Source organism: Camelus ferus, chromosome 33 (genome assembly GCF_009834535.1).
Source record: "Camelus ferus isolate YT-003-E chromosome 33, BCGSAC_Cfer_1.0, whole genome shotgun sequence".
Taxonomy (NCBI): Eukaryota; Metazoa; Chordata; class Mammalia; order Artiodactyla; family Camelidae; genus Camelus; species Camelus ferus.
In genome coordinates this window covers 17,832,378-17,847,699 of record NC_045728.1, presented here as the reverse complement: position 1 = coordinate 17,847,699, position 15,322 = coordinate 17,832,378, and the positions used below count along the sequence as shown (strand labels likewise).

Here is a 15,322-nt window from a genome sequence, read left to right as displayed (position 1 = left end):
GTCACTTCCATGTCTTGGCGATTGTATACGATGCTGCTATGAACTTTGGGGTCCAAGCTTACATTCTGAATGAAGCACTTACTAGCGTGTTAGCTGGTTTCTAAGATGGCCCTCAAGGACTGTCACTTGTGATGTTTATGCCCCTGTCTGGTCCCCTTCTATGTTGAATCAGGGCTGACCTGTGTGGCCAGTGTAACACTGTATAAGTGATGGTGCATGATTTTCAAAGTTAGCTAACAAAGGCAGTTGTGGCTTCTGCCTTGTCTTCTGGGTTCACTCACTCTGGGGGAAGGCAGCCACCGGGATGTGAGGGCACTCAAGCAGCTCTGGGATGAGGTCGGTCTACATGGGAGGGGAAGTGAGGACTCCCATCAACGGCCAGATCTTCCCTGATTGATGTCTTGACTGCAACCTCATGAGAGATTCTGAGCCAGAAGTGCCATCTAAGCTGCTCACATATTCCTGACTCACAAAGATTGTGAGAGATGGTAAATGTCTATTGTTGTTCTAAGCCATGATGTTTCGGAATAATTTGTTATTCAGCGATAGATAACCAACATAATGAGAGATTTTACCTTTGGGTCTCAGTTTCCTCACCTGTAAAGTGGGTACTACAGTACCTTTCTCATGAAGTTATTGTGCCAAATTTTAAAGGAGAAAATACCATTCACTGGTGGGGACCCTCCAAAGTTTAATAGGTATTTCCTCCTGTTAGGTGGCAGAAAACTGACGTGGGGTGAGTGGACGGGGCTTGGAGAGTTCCACACCAGTTTCTAGGCATTAAAGACCTTATTGTCCACATGAGTCCCACAACCATTCCAACTCACTGGGAACTGTGGCAGATTGGGGTTTGTGGGTAAGAATAGTGAGAATGAAGAGAAAAAATGCCAGGTTAGAGTTCTGGATCCAGGGACCCACACATGGACCACCACCTGGCCTCCACCCATCTTCTGAACTCCAGGCCTGGAAAGCCAACCACCAATTGGACAGCTCCATAACCAATTCATCGCAGGCTCTTCTAAACTTTCTCCTCCTCTGGTGTTTCCTATTTCGGTGAATTAATGAGCCGTTAACCACCCAGTCCCTGAGCCAGAAACTCGAGGGTTACCCTGTACCCAGCTCTAAACCTCAGTCACCCACCATGTCCTGTACATTCTCATGTTAAATATCTCTTCTTAGTCGGTCCCTCTTTTCTATCCCCACTGCTCCTGCCTTGGTTCTGAGGATCCTCCTCTCTTTCCTAAGCTACCAGGAGCTTCCCCAGAGTTTCTCTGCATACACTCCCCTAATGAGCTTTGGAAAATGCAAATCTCTCCGGGCTAAAATTCCTCAATGACTCCTGATCCCATAAGACTGAGTCATAGATCCATACCATTGCACACAGGGACCTGGCGATGGGCCCCTGCCGCCTTCTGTGGCTTCACCTTTGACCTGCACCCAGCTCACATCCTTCAATTCAGCCATGATGAACTCCACGCTATTCTACTGTGAGGTTTCATGCCTGCCCAGGGCCCTTCTCCCACCATCCTCCCTGCCTAGGAAGTTCTTTCTTACTCACTGTTCCACCCACCCTACAAACACCCCCTCAAAAGCACCTTGAAGTCTTCAAAGAAAGTCTTGAAAGGTCTTTTAAGATGCAGTGCAAGCACCAGAGGCTTGTCGAAGCCTTTCCCGACCACCCCCCGTCCTCTCTGGGTTGGATGAGTGTCTCCATGGTGGGTGTTCCCCATTTCAGCAGTAACTGGCTGAGTGGGGGCGGGTGTAGGGGGATGGAGTTTGAGTCTGTTAGGCAATGGTATGAAAAATTTGCTCAGCGGAAACCGTCAGTGGGAGGGAGGGTGATCCAGGATTAACTCTATTTTGGATTTGGCACCAGTACTTTGGCCCCCGGCCTACGTGAAACTAGAGGGAGCCTGGAGGGGGTGAGGCCGCTGGCTGGGAGAACTCTGTCTGTGAGACAGCAAAGGCTGACAGACACCCGCTCTGGCCCTCCAACCCTCCATGCTCTGGCTTTGGGGTTTGTGGAAATTTCAATGTGAATGTGGGAGAAGGGAGTATGGAGGCAGCAGAGAGAAAAGGAGGAAGAAGACAGATTCTTGAGCAATGCAACCAGCGGCTGGGAGCAGGCAGCCCTCAGAGGGGAGTGCAGGGACAGGACTCTGGGTGGGAAAGGGGTGGGAGAGCATCACCCCATTTAAAGACCCTTTTCCAGGCTACTGGACATTCAGGTTTGCCCCTCCTTGCACCACCGGTCAGAATCCTATGTCCAGGTTGCCTTGAAAAAGCAAAGGTGTGCCTGGAGCACATTCACCTCCTGACTCCAGTCACTTATCCGAGACACTCTGACCACAGAGGCCCCTTTCTCCACAGCGGACACACTTATCTTGCAAACGAGAGAAAATTGGACATCAGAAAAGGAACCTGCCGCGTGTGCTCTCTGCTGGCTTGGAGAGGGTCCAGCGCAGGCATTGGCTGGGAGGCCCTGGCTCCGTTCTGCTGGGATGCGCTCGTGCGCTGATGGAGGTGCCTGCCCGAACACCGTGGTTTTATTTAACCAATTCAAAAAGAAGTTAACTTCTCCCGAAGAGTTTCATGTAATTGGAAACATGCATCCTGGCAAGGAGGGATGGAGAAATTCTTGGTACGGCTCCAGCCTAAAGGGCAATCTATCAACGGCAGGGTCCTGACAACGGCTGGTGCACTGCAGCCTGGCGGGTCTGCAGGGAGATGCAGCCTAGTCTCAGCCCGCCCGGAGGCAGCGCGGGAGCAGGGCTGCAGCTCCTCACAGAAAGGCAGAAGAGAGAGCTCCATAAAGGAAAAAGGGAGGATGGAAAATATGGAATTGTTTTCCCTACAGTGATGGCAAACTTTTCCAACGAGAAATGTGGCTCAGACTGGTGACAGGTCAATATCATGCTGTGGTACGTGGGTGACAAGGATGTTTGTTGTCCATATCATGTGGCATAGGAGAAAGCAGTGGGGTTCTCTGCTACTTGTTAATGAGTCTCTCTAAGCCTACTTCCTCAGAGATAATTGAGGCACTGGTGCTGTCCCTGGGTTAAAAAAATGACTTAACACAACATGCCTAGTGCAATTACTGGCATTCCAGAGTAATGATAACCTTGCAAGTTGATGACTTGACTCCCTCCCACTAGTTGTAAGATCTCATCAGCCAGCTAATGGGGGGAGAGGAGACACCACTGGACCAAGCCGGAAGGTCCCTGGGCCACGTTGGTGCCCTGGGGCTCTGCGCTGCTCACACACTTTCCAGGCCTCTGGGCTCCCTCCTGAGGGCTCTGTGATGCTTCTGCTGGGATGGGCTCTCTGCTGCTCCTGGCCTCACTCTCAGGGCTCCGGCTCAGCCTCCCCCGGATCCTGACGGCCACACCTCTGTTCTCTGTGCTTCTCACCTGACACTAACCAGGCTGCTCTGACCTCCCAAAGCTGCAGGGGTCTTCACTCACCCCTTCTCCAGCTGCTCCCTTCCCCCAATTTCAAGAAGTTTCCAGGAACCATTATAGGGACCAACTTCCTAAGGAAATAGAAAGTTCTCCTGAGGCAGCCTGCCCTTTCCGGCCTGACGACATTCCTGGATTGGAGAGAAAGAGTGAAGTCCTAATCTTTGGGATGCCCAGGCCTGGGTTTGAATTCTGCTCACTTATGGGCCAGCTGTGTGACTTTGGGCAAGTCATGTCTCTGGACTTTGGTTTCTTCAATTGTAAAATAAGAGTGAAAACAACCTCATGGTGATAGTGCGAAGATTTAATTAGGATCCAGCACTGGGGAGATGTTCAGTAAGTGTACTCCAGGAAGCCTGGGTGAACAGCAGCATGGCGGGTGGGAGTGGGGTCCTCATGGCAACACGCGGTCCAGGATGAGCTGTGGGAGAGGATGGAGAGGTGTGCCGTGCTCTGAGCCTGTCTCCCCTCCAGCTTCTTCCCAGGCCCTGCTCTGGCCATGGCACCTGTGTGGATGGAGGGACAGGGGCCTCTGCAGCTGCCACAGCCTTTCCCTCTCTGAGCTGGAGCCAGGCTGGCTGTTTCCTCAGAGCCCTGGCGCTCCTGCCCACGTGGCAGCGACCTCCCGGGTAACAGCAGATCCTCCAGCCCCGGCAGCCCACCATGAAAGGGGCTGTGACGGGGCTTTTATCACTTGGCTGAGGCCCTGGGGCTGTGGTGCCCCTGGTGTCTAAGTTAGATATTGGGACCCTGGTTCTGACACAGGGACACAAAGCTTGGAAACCAGGCCCGGGAAAACCAGCAGTCAGATAAAGTTGAGATGCAGGGATTGGGTCCAGAAGAACGTGAACTAAGAGAAAGGGGAAAGGGCCCGTGTGTATAAGGCCCCCTTGCTCCTGGCACTGCACGAGCATTTTATACATATTTGCATCTCATTTATGTTTCTACACCAATTCTATAAAGTAAGCACTCTCACCAGTCCCATTTTAAAGATGAAGTTAAGGCTGAGAACTTACGTGACTTGCTCAAGGTCACCCAACTCTAATTCCTAGGGTCAAGATTTGAATCTAGGTCCTTCACAGCTTAAGCACGAACCCACTAGGCCATATGGGGTGTCAATTCTCTCAATAGCCTTGCAACGTGTGGGCATCACCCTCTTCTTACTCTTGTGAGAACTAAGACCCAGACTTACCCAGGGATTCCCAGCAGGACTTTGAAGCCAGGTCCGGCTCATGCCGGAGCCTGAGTGAGAGCAGTACCCTCATCCTTCTCCCGGGTTCCCTCAGGACAGGGCACGCACAAGTGGAATTTTGTGGTCCCTGATTACTGAAGACTTTGAATCATTTTCAATAATACTGACCACTTCTGTCCACTTAGTAAAATAAATTTAACATCAAGAGGAAGCCTAGAATTTATGAGGGATTTGTTTAATCTGGTACCTTATTACAAGAGCCATTTCAACTCACTGAAAGTATGTAAAGTATTTTGCATTTAAGCAAATAAAAGTCTTATGAGTCCACTGATAATTATGCAACCTCAAATTTATGGTTCCTAGGTTTCATTAGATGAAATGTGAAGTATAACAACAAACTTGTAAGATTATGACACATTGAAAGAGGAATGTGAAATGTTTATTAAAGCAACAGGCATTGTTGAAAGCGCTTGGGGAATCTTAATACTTGAGGATGAGAATGAAGAATTTTGAGCAAACACCAGCATTACTTTCTCCTCTGTTGCCATATTCATTAACATCTGTCACAAAAGGTCAAGAGACCCAGACAATTTGCATAAAAATATAATTAACAACCAGAAGAAGGTGAGTCGGGGAACCAGGCCCAGGGGAGGTACGAAATACCTTTAGAACGTCCAGAAGTCTCCCTCTTCATTTGTGTGGGCCAGGAGCTCAGAGTCAGTCTGGGGCTATTTCTCAGGTCAACGTTAGAATATGCCTCTATGAAGGCCCTGAAAAGGTGAGTTTTCACCAATGTCCCCCTCTGAAGGTGGTGGTGAATGAAGTCTTTTACAAATCCATATGTTGCCATCACTGTGACCCCTCATCTCAAAAATCATACAATTTTGGACCTTTTCTTCAGCGAATATTATCTTTTAATAGGTACATTTTAGTGAAACTGGGGCCCACCTAGACTAGTCTTTGGAAGGCAGGTGATGGGATTACTTGGAGCAGCGCCCCTTAGCTCTTCAAGTCACTCCTGCTGTTTGAGTTTTCCCCACTGAGGTCCATCTGGCAGGGCCCAGAGATCAGCCCCACCACTCACTCCCCATCCTTGAGCTGTGCCCTGTCCAAGTGCCTGCCCTGCACGATCAGAACCCATGATTGTGTTTTATGCCACTAAGTTTGGGTGGTTTGTTAAGGAGCCACAGATAACCAGAACACGGTAAAGTCTCCTCAGTTTTCAATGCAACAGCTAATTCAAGATTTTAAGACAACAGTCATGCAACCCTGCCGCTCAATGCAGCTGCCCAATCTGTCCCCTAGGACGCCAGTGTGAGCCTTCAGCTTGGAGAAATTATAAATGGTGGGCAGTCGATGACAAATGGGACTGCAAGAGAACCAGCAGGGAATGCAGACAGGTCTTGCAGAGAGGTGGCAGGCCCAGTGGGGTACCCAGAATTACAACAGGTTTTTAAAGAGTGATGTTAAATAAATGAGGGCTCTCACTGGGAGGCTGGAGAACACTGACCATTCTGCAATACACTGAGTCTCAGGCATCAGATACTTAGGCCCTCAGGAATCCATGCCAGCAAACCACTAATAGCTGTTTTTTACTCCACAAATACCAAATATTTGTTCCCTGCAGGGAACTTCAGTCTGGAGGGTCTCATTTGTGTCTCCTTTGCCAGGGAGTAGCCAACTGCTCAGTTTTCCCAGGTTTAGTTGTGCAAAAGCGCTGTGTTGGACAAGATAGGGACCAGTGTCCTAAGGACACTGAGTCATTGCAGTAGAATCTGTGTCAACAAAGCTGCATGGACTCAGGGAGGCATTTGTCACACATTCCTGCCTGGGCAGGCCTGGTTCATCTTATGGTTAGCTTGTTTCCAGTCACCCTTAGGATTGTGAAATCCGTTTACAGAAGATCGCACATCAGCTACAGTTAACAAAGTGTGAGGGCCATTCCTAAAGAGCTAAGTCTTGGAACAAGGAGAGAGCTGCTCATTCAGCCTCTTTTGTTTTATAGGCTGAGAGATCCAGACCCACGGTGGAGAAGGAGCTGCCCCAAGGCCGCACAGCCAGTTGCTGAGCAATTGGCCCCGGAGCTTAGCTGGCCCGACTTTTGTTGTGCAGCCAGCTCATTCTTCTGTGCCTTCACCAGCTTGATGTGTGACTTCATCTTAAAGGTCTTCAGAGAAGACTTTGTAGCCTTCTTCAAGATTTCAATAACATGTGAAGATAGCAGAGTTTTCTAAGAAGCCTGATTTTTTCTAAACCACTCTTTCATATTTCACTATCTGTACAGGACTGTTGTGGAAATATTTTATGTTGCCTTCCCAGCTCTGACGGCCACTGCTGATGCGGTGGGCTTATGTGGCTATATTTGTTCCATAAGACCTAGCTTTCTACTCCCCTCCAATTCATAACTTATTGGACCCAGGAGAGCTAGTCCATCAACTGGGCGGAAACCAATGCTTCTCTCCCTCAAAACTTGTTGCTTGAGTTGGAAACCATGGATTGGTAGTAAGGAGCATCTGATTGGAAAGGCCATACAGAATAATAGCCATTATTTTCTGCCACATGCCAACTGCAGGGCAAGCAGTAAGATCTGCAGACGTGCACTGAAAAGTGATGGTGGCAAAGGGGGATGGAAACCCGCAGAAAGAAGTGGAGGCAGGGATCTTGGGGGCCAGCGGGGGTGAAGGAGAGCACAGTTGTCTGGGGCCCTGGGGCTCCCAGTGCCAATTCTGTACCCAGGGGTCCAGATGGCCCCACTCTGCTTGACCCAGCTCTTTCTCACAGCCAGCTGACCCATCCCACATTGTACCTTCCCTGAGTAGGCTCACAACCTAACAGTGGAGATAAATTATGTAATTGAATACCTGTAGATCCTAATTTGGCAAGTCTGGAAAGGAACTGAATGGTGTATTTTAAGACTCCTCTTCCCAATTCTGAAGACCAGCCAAGATCAAAAACGTTGCCCTCTACACAGTGGAATACTACTCACCCATAAAAAAGAATGAAATAACACCATTTGCAGCAACATGGATGTCCCTGGAGAATGTCATTCTAAGTGAAGCAAGCCAGAAAGAGAAAGAAAAATACCATATGATATCACTTCTATGTGGAATCTAAAAAACTGACACAAATGAACTTATTTACAAAACAGAAAAAGACTCAGACATAAAGAACAAACTTATGGTTACCAGGGTGGGAAGGGAGTGGGAAGGGATAAATTAGGAGTTCTGGATTTGCAGCTACTAACTACTATATATAAAATAGATAACAAGTTTCTACCATATAGCACATGGAACTTTATTCAATATCCTGTAATAAGCTATAATGAAAAAGAATATGAAAAGGAATATATGTATGTATATGTATGACCAAAATATTATGCTGTATACCAGAAATGGACACAACATTATAAACCAACTAAACTTCAATTAAAACAGCAATAACAGATGTTAATACACATCCCACAGCCCCCCCTCAATTGCCCTGAGGAACAAAGTCCTGGCCTCTTGTAAGCCCAACTTCGATACACTTACCTCTCCACCAGTCCTGCCTCAGAATTTATGGTTTTGAAACTCAGATACTATCACTGAAAAAACTTTCCCCTTTCAGAGAGAGACTGTCTCTGACACCCAGCAGCATGGAGTCCCCTCAGGAGTGTCCTCTGGGGGAGTCTCTATCCCTTGCCACCAGCTGCATGTGCCCCTCCCCCTCCCCTCCTCCCACCATTAAGTGTGGTTTCTCCCCCTGCCCCAACCCCTCCCCCTCCCATTTACAACTGAGCCTTTCTGTGCCCCAGGACCACCTCTGTTAGTTAACAAGAGTTTTTCTTGAGAAGCTGGGGCAAAACAGAAGACATTCTAGCCTAAAGGGGGAAGAAGTAATGATCTGATTTTTCACACTCTGGACTTTCCTTGTGTCCTAAAGGGCTTGTGTTTCCTTGTGTTTCTCAGGGGCTACCCCAGGTCCTCCCCTGCCGCTTGCCCTGTGTTTCCTGCATCAAGCTGATTCCCAAAGAAGTTCCACCCACTCCTTCTGGAATCCTTGTTCTTTCCCACAGGGAGGACCCCACTCCCCACCTCTCCACATGTCTCCCCCCATCTGAGTCATTTAGGCTGGAAGAGCATCCTGCTGTCACAGGACAGAGGAGTCTGTTGACAGGACTGTGCCTGGCAGTGGGGCAGGGGAGACTGGTGTTCCTGGATGCATCCCTCACGTCTAATTTTTTTTGAAGCTGCAGGCTCACTTTTATTTTTTTTGAGCCTCATAGTTAATGAAAACACCTGTCTTTTCAGGGAAGCTGTTTAGTACCATCTTAAGCCAAAATGAGAAAGAACATATTTCCTTAATTAGCAAGACACCTTCTAATTCCTCAGAGCCCTGAGCACCTGTTAGGGTGTGAAAGCATTCAGCATGTGGCTTCTGTCCTAGCCCCAGGTGGCTCCTTTAACAACACAGAAGCTATCGTATCCTCTCGGGTTGCTCTGTGACACCGGGAGGGTGTCCCACTCACACTTTTTAAAAAAAATTTTTTTTGGGGGGTTAATTAGGTTTATTTATTCATTTATTTATTTTTAATGGGGATTGAACTCAGGACAGCATGCATGCTAAGCACGCACTCTACCACTGAGCTAAAGCTGCCCCTGCCCCCGCTCTCACTTCTGATTCCTGGGTTATCCCACCTTTCCAAACGTGCTTCTTGCAGCAGCTTCCCTCCATCCTGCCTCTGTTCTAGCTGTCCCTGCTACCTTGGATACTCTTGCTCTTGTAACTTTCTACCATGCGGACTCCTGTCTCTTCTCCTGGACAGAACTAAGCGTTTTATTTCCCATACAGAACCCTGCTAGGTCACTTAGTAAAAGAAAATTCTAATGTGTGATCTAGCACCGCCCCATGGAGCATTCCCTGCTGTTCCCCCTCCTCCATGAGTTTCCCCTCTGCTCCCGTAGACTCCACAACCACCTCCATGGTGCACGGATTAGAGGCAAGTTCAAGGGCTTGATGATGGAGGGGCCATGCCTTAGCAGAAGCTTAGAGCGGAAAGAATGGCAATGATACTGGGGAGACCACAGCATGATTCTAGGTGGCCCAGAGGAGCACATGGGAAGGGATAGAGCGACGGAGAGGCAGAGGAAGATGGATGGCATCAGAGCAGAGGGGGAGGGGCCGCAGCCTGGGAAGGAGAATGCTGTCCTCTAGGGACAGAGCTGGGCTCTGACACAGGGACACCTTGGAGGGAAGGGAAGATCTGAAGAGGGTGCCACGTGGGTGTCTTTGGTTCTATAGATCCGTGAGTTGCAAATGTTTTTGAACCGGCACTCATAACAAGAAAAACACTTTACAACCCAGCAAACACACATCAAACTCTCCCTTAAAACAATTTTCACAAAACGTGCTTATGAAGCATGGATATGTTCCTTTCTAATCTGCTCCACTCCACGTGACTCCAACTGCACTCCATCCCATTGTCTTCCATTAAAAAACTGCTGACTAGGCTCTCTGAGTTGATCGTACAACCCACTAACACGCCACAAGTCACCATTCGTGTGTGTGTACCTATGGTCTATTCCAGTATTTTTTGTTTTTCTGAAACAGGCAAAGGCACAGAAAAATAAAAGACTGTACTCTTCATCTAGACTCACCAGCTGTTAACCTTCCACTACATTAGCGCACAGTGTGTCAATGTAACACACAGATATATGTGCACATATGCACATCGTCAATTGCCATTAATCCTAGTAGTCGTGGTCTACAACGTGGCAGTGAAGCCTGAATTAGCAAATGCTGAATAATTGTTTCTAAGGGAAATAAACAGTTCGGTTCCTGTGAGCCTCTGGGCACATCTTTATTACCCTTGTTTTAGGCATGTTGCTGTGTAAAGATACCATATTTACTCAGTGTAGTTGATTTATTGACACTGAACTCACAGCCAACAGCACTGTAATTTATGCCTGAACACAGCTTATCTAACCCATGTATTTCTCTGTAAAGCACATCACAGCCTTGCTGCACTCGGGAGCACCGGACAGCACTTCAGCTCTAAGCTTGAGGCCATTTTAAAAAGCAAAATCTACCCCCACCCCCCAAAAAAGGTGAAAACCGTGGCACTAAACAGCCCTTGAGGGGGACACTTGTTTACAGCCTGAAACACGTGTGACAAGGAGGCAGAACATCGCCTTGTTCAGGAACGTGTGCACTGGGTGATCCCAGTCCTCCCCTGCCCTGCACACAGCTGTAGGTGGCCACAAAGTCACCGTAAGAATCGATTTTGAGCTTAAAAATAAATTTTAGCAAGTAGGCAAATTTGCAAGTATGGAATCTGTGAATAATGAGGATGGACTGTATATATGTTTGAAAGTTGTCGACATGATATCGCTTTACCCTTGAATGCACTTTTTCAGAGTAAGGACACCCCCGCACAGAACTCCCCTACCATTTAACCACCCAGGAAAACTAACCTTCACCCAGTAATACCATCTAATAGTCCAACTTTGCCAAGGTTCCTCAAGAATTTTAAGAGCAATTTTTGGGAGGACCAGGATCCAATCAAGGTTCATCCACACGTGGCATTTAGTTCTGTCTCTTTAGTCTCCTTTAATCTGAAACAATCTCCTACCTTTTTTTTTTTTTTTAATGACATTGACACTTTTGCAGAGTCCAAGCCAATTATCTCTTGGGAATGTTCCACATTCTAGATTTGTCTGATTGCTTCCTCGTGATGTGAGCTGGTGAAACCTTTTTGCAGGATTACCACCGAGGGGATTTGGGTATTTCTTTTGCTTCCCAGAAGAGGGCTCATGACGTCAGCTTCTCCCTCCACTGATGAGGCTGACTTGGATTCCTTGGTGAAGGTGATGACCCATGATTTGGAAAGCACAGCTCTAGGTAAGGTAAGTAGCCCTGTCCGCTGCCAGAGAGGGGAGACAGAGGGCCCGGGGAGGGGAGACAGGGTGGGGGTTACTGCTGGGGTGAATGGGACAGGGAGGCCTGGGGCTGAGTCCCAGCTCTGAAGAGCCACAGCCTCTCCCTGAGGGCAGAGCCCTGCACTGTCAGGGAGACTTTCGCTTGCCAAGATCGTGAAGAAACAGTGTCTGTGCCTGGGGGCTGAGTTTTAATTTCCAGCGAAATTGAGACAAAGTTCCTTTAGGCTGGATATAATTTATTTTTAAGCTTTGGGCTTGAAGTTGGAGCATGCTAAATACTTAGGAAATTGTTATGGATAGTAACAAAAGACAGAATAGCTGACACTTGACATAGTGTTTTTCCTATGCCAGGGTCACTGGATGATTTAATATTTAATATGATTGTGGTCAAACCAAGTCTGGAGCGGAGCAAGCCTGAAGCATTTCTAGCACCGCGGCCAAGTGGCCGGGAGCCCAAAGTGATATAACCGTGGTTTACTCACCAGCCTTGAGAGTCACCTCTGGGGCTGGTTGAACTCTGCTTGGTATTTCCCAGCAGTGATCTGTAATGCATTTGGGAAGCCTGTTTGAATCATCCAATTAGATCATGTTTTCCAAGGGGCCTGGATGCAGGAATGTGGCCCACGGCTCTGGCAGAGTTGAGCAGAGCCCCCTTCCCTCTACAAGGCGGCATCCACTCTCATTTGAATGTGGTTCATTTTGAAATCTCACAACAGCCCCATGCAGAATCTGGGGGCCGATGTTACTACTCCAGTTTGCAGATGAGGAAACTGAGGATCACAGAGGTTAAGTGACTTGGGAAAAGTCACAAAAATCCTTGAATGGCTGCCATGAACCCAGGCCTTAACTTCCTACTGTGTTTCTGGGTGTTGAGCAGGAGTGAGAGGTCATTACCTGCTTGGGAGATCCCCTCCGCGAGCTGGCGTCAGCCTGTGGTCTGTGCTGGACTCCAGCAGGCCTTGTCTGGTCAGGGAGGGGGGCTGTGTGATCCGGTCAGAGGGCATCCACTAACGGTCTCTAACGACTTTCCACAGGGTCAGGAGGGCTCGCTCCAGGGGTCCCAGGAAGTTATTTAACCTTCCTCAGGATAAGTCTTCTCATCTGGGAAATGTGGCTTAAGACTGGACCTAGCTCTGGGCTCTATTATTGATGAAGATTGAGTCATTAAATGTAGAGTGCTTGCAAGATATCGAATATAGTTTCCTGTGCCATACAGAAGAAATTTGTTGTTTATCTGTTTTATATATACTACTTAATATTTGCAGATCCTGAACTCCCAATTCATCCCTTCCCACCTCCATTCCCCCTAGTAATCATAAGATTGTTTACTATGTCTGTGAGTCTGTTTCTGTTTTGTAGTTAAGTTCATTAGTGTCGTCTTTCTTTTTTTGATCTCTTATAATGAAAAAGATGAAAATGAATATATGTATGTATATGTATGACTGAAACATTATGCTGTGCACCAGAAATTGACACATTGTAACTGATTATACTTCAATAAATGAAAGGACAGAGCTTACATCTTTATTGAGCACTCTATTGTTGTGAATCATTATTGTGTAATGTGTTTAGTAAACACTCAGTAAGTAGCCATCGTGGAGGTGCTGGGACATTTTCACGAACCGTGGTTGTTATTTGAGGATGGTGTCATTGAACAGTCCTTGGAGAGGTTGAACACGCTTCCCCAAGGATAGAAGCCCGCGATTGGTACTTGTACATCTGTGATATGCTCCATGAGATAGTTTTCCATCTTGGCATCAATGTGCATTGAGGTAAGTGCTGGACAGACAGTGGTAAGAGACTTATCCCTTGCCTTCAGGGCACCTGCAATCTAGCTGGGGTGACAGGTGGGGAAGGAGTGCAAAATCCCATGCATAAAAGCTAAAAATCATCCATCTGTCCTTTTCACATTTCTATTTCCCATTTCATTCTACAAAAGATTTGCAGAAAACACACACCATGATAAAAACAAGCAGACACCTGCACAGAGGATTAGGAGGGTGTAGGAAGCCAAAAAGTTGAGAATGGGAATAGGGAACTCAAACTCCAAATATGTTGGAAGGACGTAACTGGTTGCTGCTATGGTTGTGCCATCAATTTGTCTCCCAGTTATTTTTACGGTTATCTTCACTGAAGTGGAGACAATCTACCATGTGTTCAGGGGAATGAAATCTTTTTCTTGTTCTCAGTTCAAAAAGGACTTGATCCCATGAGACCTCCCCCAGTTTCCGGGAAAGGCAGCAGCCTGGTGCTTCCAAATGCTGGCTTCTAAATCAGACAGGCCAGAGGTCAAGTCCATCACTCAACAACTGTGTGACCTTGGGCAGGTGACTGAGTCTCTCTGAGCCTTACTTCCCTCATCTGTAAAATGGGATAAGCATGGTGTTCATCCTCAAAGGGCTGCAAGATGGATTAAATGGTGTGCATCGGGTTTAACAAGGTTCAGGACATGAGAGTAGCAGTAGCTACTACTGAAGTCTGGTGAATGGGGTGGGTGTTGGCATTCACTTAGCTTCTGTGCGCAGAGACCCTGGGGAGAGTCAATGCCGAGGGCCTGTGCCCAGGACGGGGCCTGCTAGCCCTGGATGAGGAGCCTCACAGTCTCCCCTGCAGACTGGCAAGCTGCTTTCCCCATCTTCCAAGGTCTAGGCAAGGGGGAGGTCTTGGCCAAACTGCTTGGACCGCATGGCCCCAGCTGGAAAGCAGAGATGTAGCAAGCTGCAGAGACTCACCTGATGTCCCAGTGGCCATCCCTTTGCACTGACAGATGATTAATTGCATAGGAGAGCAAGTCTGCCTCCCTCTCCTTGGCTGGGATTCCTCCCTATCCCTCAGGCCCCTTAGAGCAGACAGTAACTCATCTTAAACCTGCGGTCTGCCCGGGCCTGATTTGCATCACAAAGTCTGTATGCTCCAGATATGAGTTGAACACATCTCTCCTTAGAGGTGTGGTCAGGGGAGGCAGGGGCAAGCAGGAGGCAGTGCGCTGCTTCTGTCTGAGAGCAAGAGCCCATGAATTGGAGGTGAGAGTGTATATTTGTGTGTGAGGGAGGCTAGGGTTAGAGTAGAACCATTTCATTTTGTTTTCACTTTGAGAATCATACAAATCGTCTCTGGAATCCTCTGACAGCTGGTGGACTTTGATTCAGCAAGCGAAGAATTATATCCTCCAGTTGTGAGTAAAATTACAAATATCTTCAAGATGTTTAGTGCTCTGGGAAAGGGTAGCCAACTCCTGTTGGCTCTGTGGGCTGCTTCCTGTCCACGGCAGAACACAGCCCCTCTCTCTTTTAAAAGGGAAGATGGGGAGCAGGGAGAAGATGTGGGAAGAAGGCACCCACAATGGGGAGACCAGAGAAGAGTACGATTTAGGGACACATTCTGAGCCATATATGGGGAGACAGGAAGGGGAAGGCAGAGTGAAGCACCATCGTCCCCTCTCAGGTTCTGCAGGTGAAATCTACAAAATTCGAGTCTGGGGAGCGGCTGTGTGCCCACCAGCACTCAGTAGCGTGGACCCTACTTGACAAAGCCGCCTTCATCTCAGCAGCAAATACTTACCAAGTCCCTCCATGTGGGAAACAGAGAGCCTAGAATTTGTAGAGCAAGACAATAGAGGATCCCCAAGGATCATTTATTTGACAAAGATTCATTTAAAGAAGGACACAACGATATATGTTAATACTGAACAATGCTTTCAATTTCTATTATTTGAAAAACCAATGCAGTCAAGGCACGTGGCACCCAGGCCCGCA

General features: G+C 47.8%; 1 protein-coding gene across 1 annotated transcript in view; it reads left to right on the top strand.

Moving 5' to 3' along the window:
- Positions 1-7,740, top strand: part of FDX1 (ferredoxin 1) — an 82,665-nt gene extending 74,925 nt beyond the window's left edge. Inside the window, exon 5 of the mRNA XM_032472425.1 lies at positions 6,656-7,740. The gene's annotated coding sequence lies outside the window, so the exon portion shown is untranslated. The remainder of the gene's footprint in view (positions 1-6,655) is intronic.
- Positions 7,741-15,322: the final 7,582 nt, after the last annotated feature.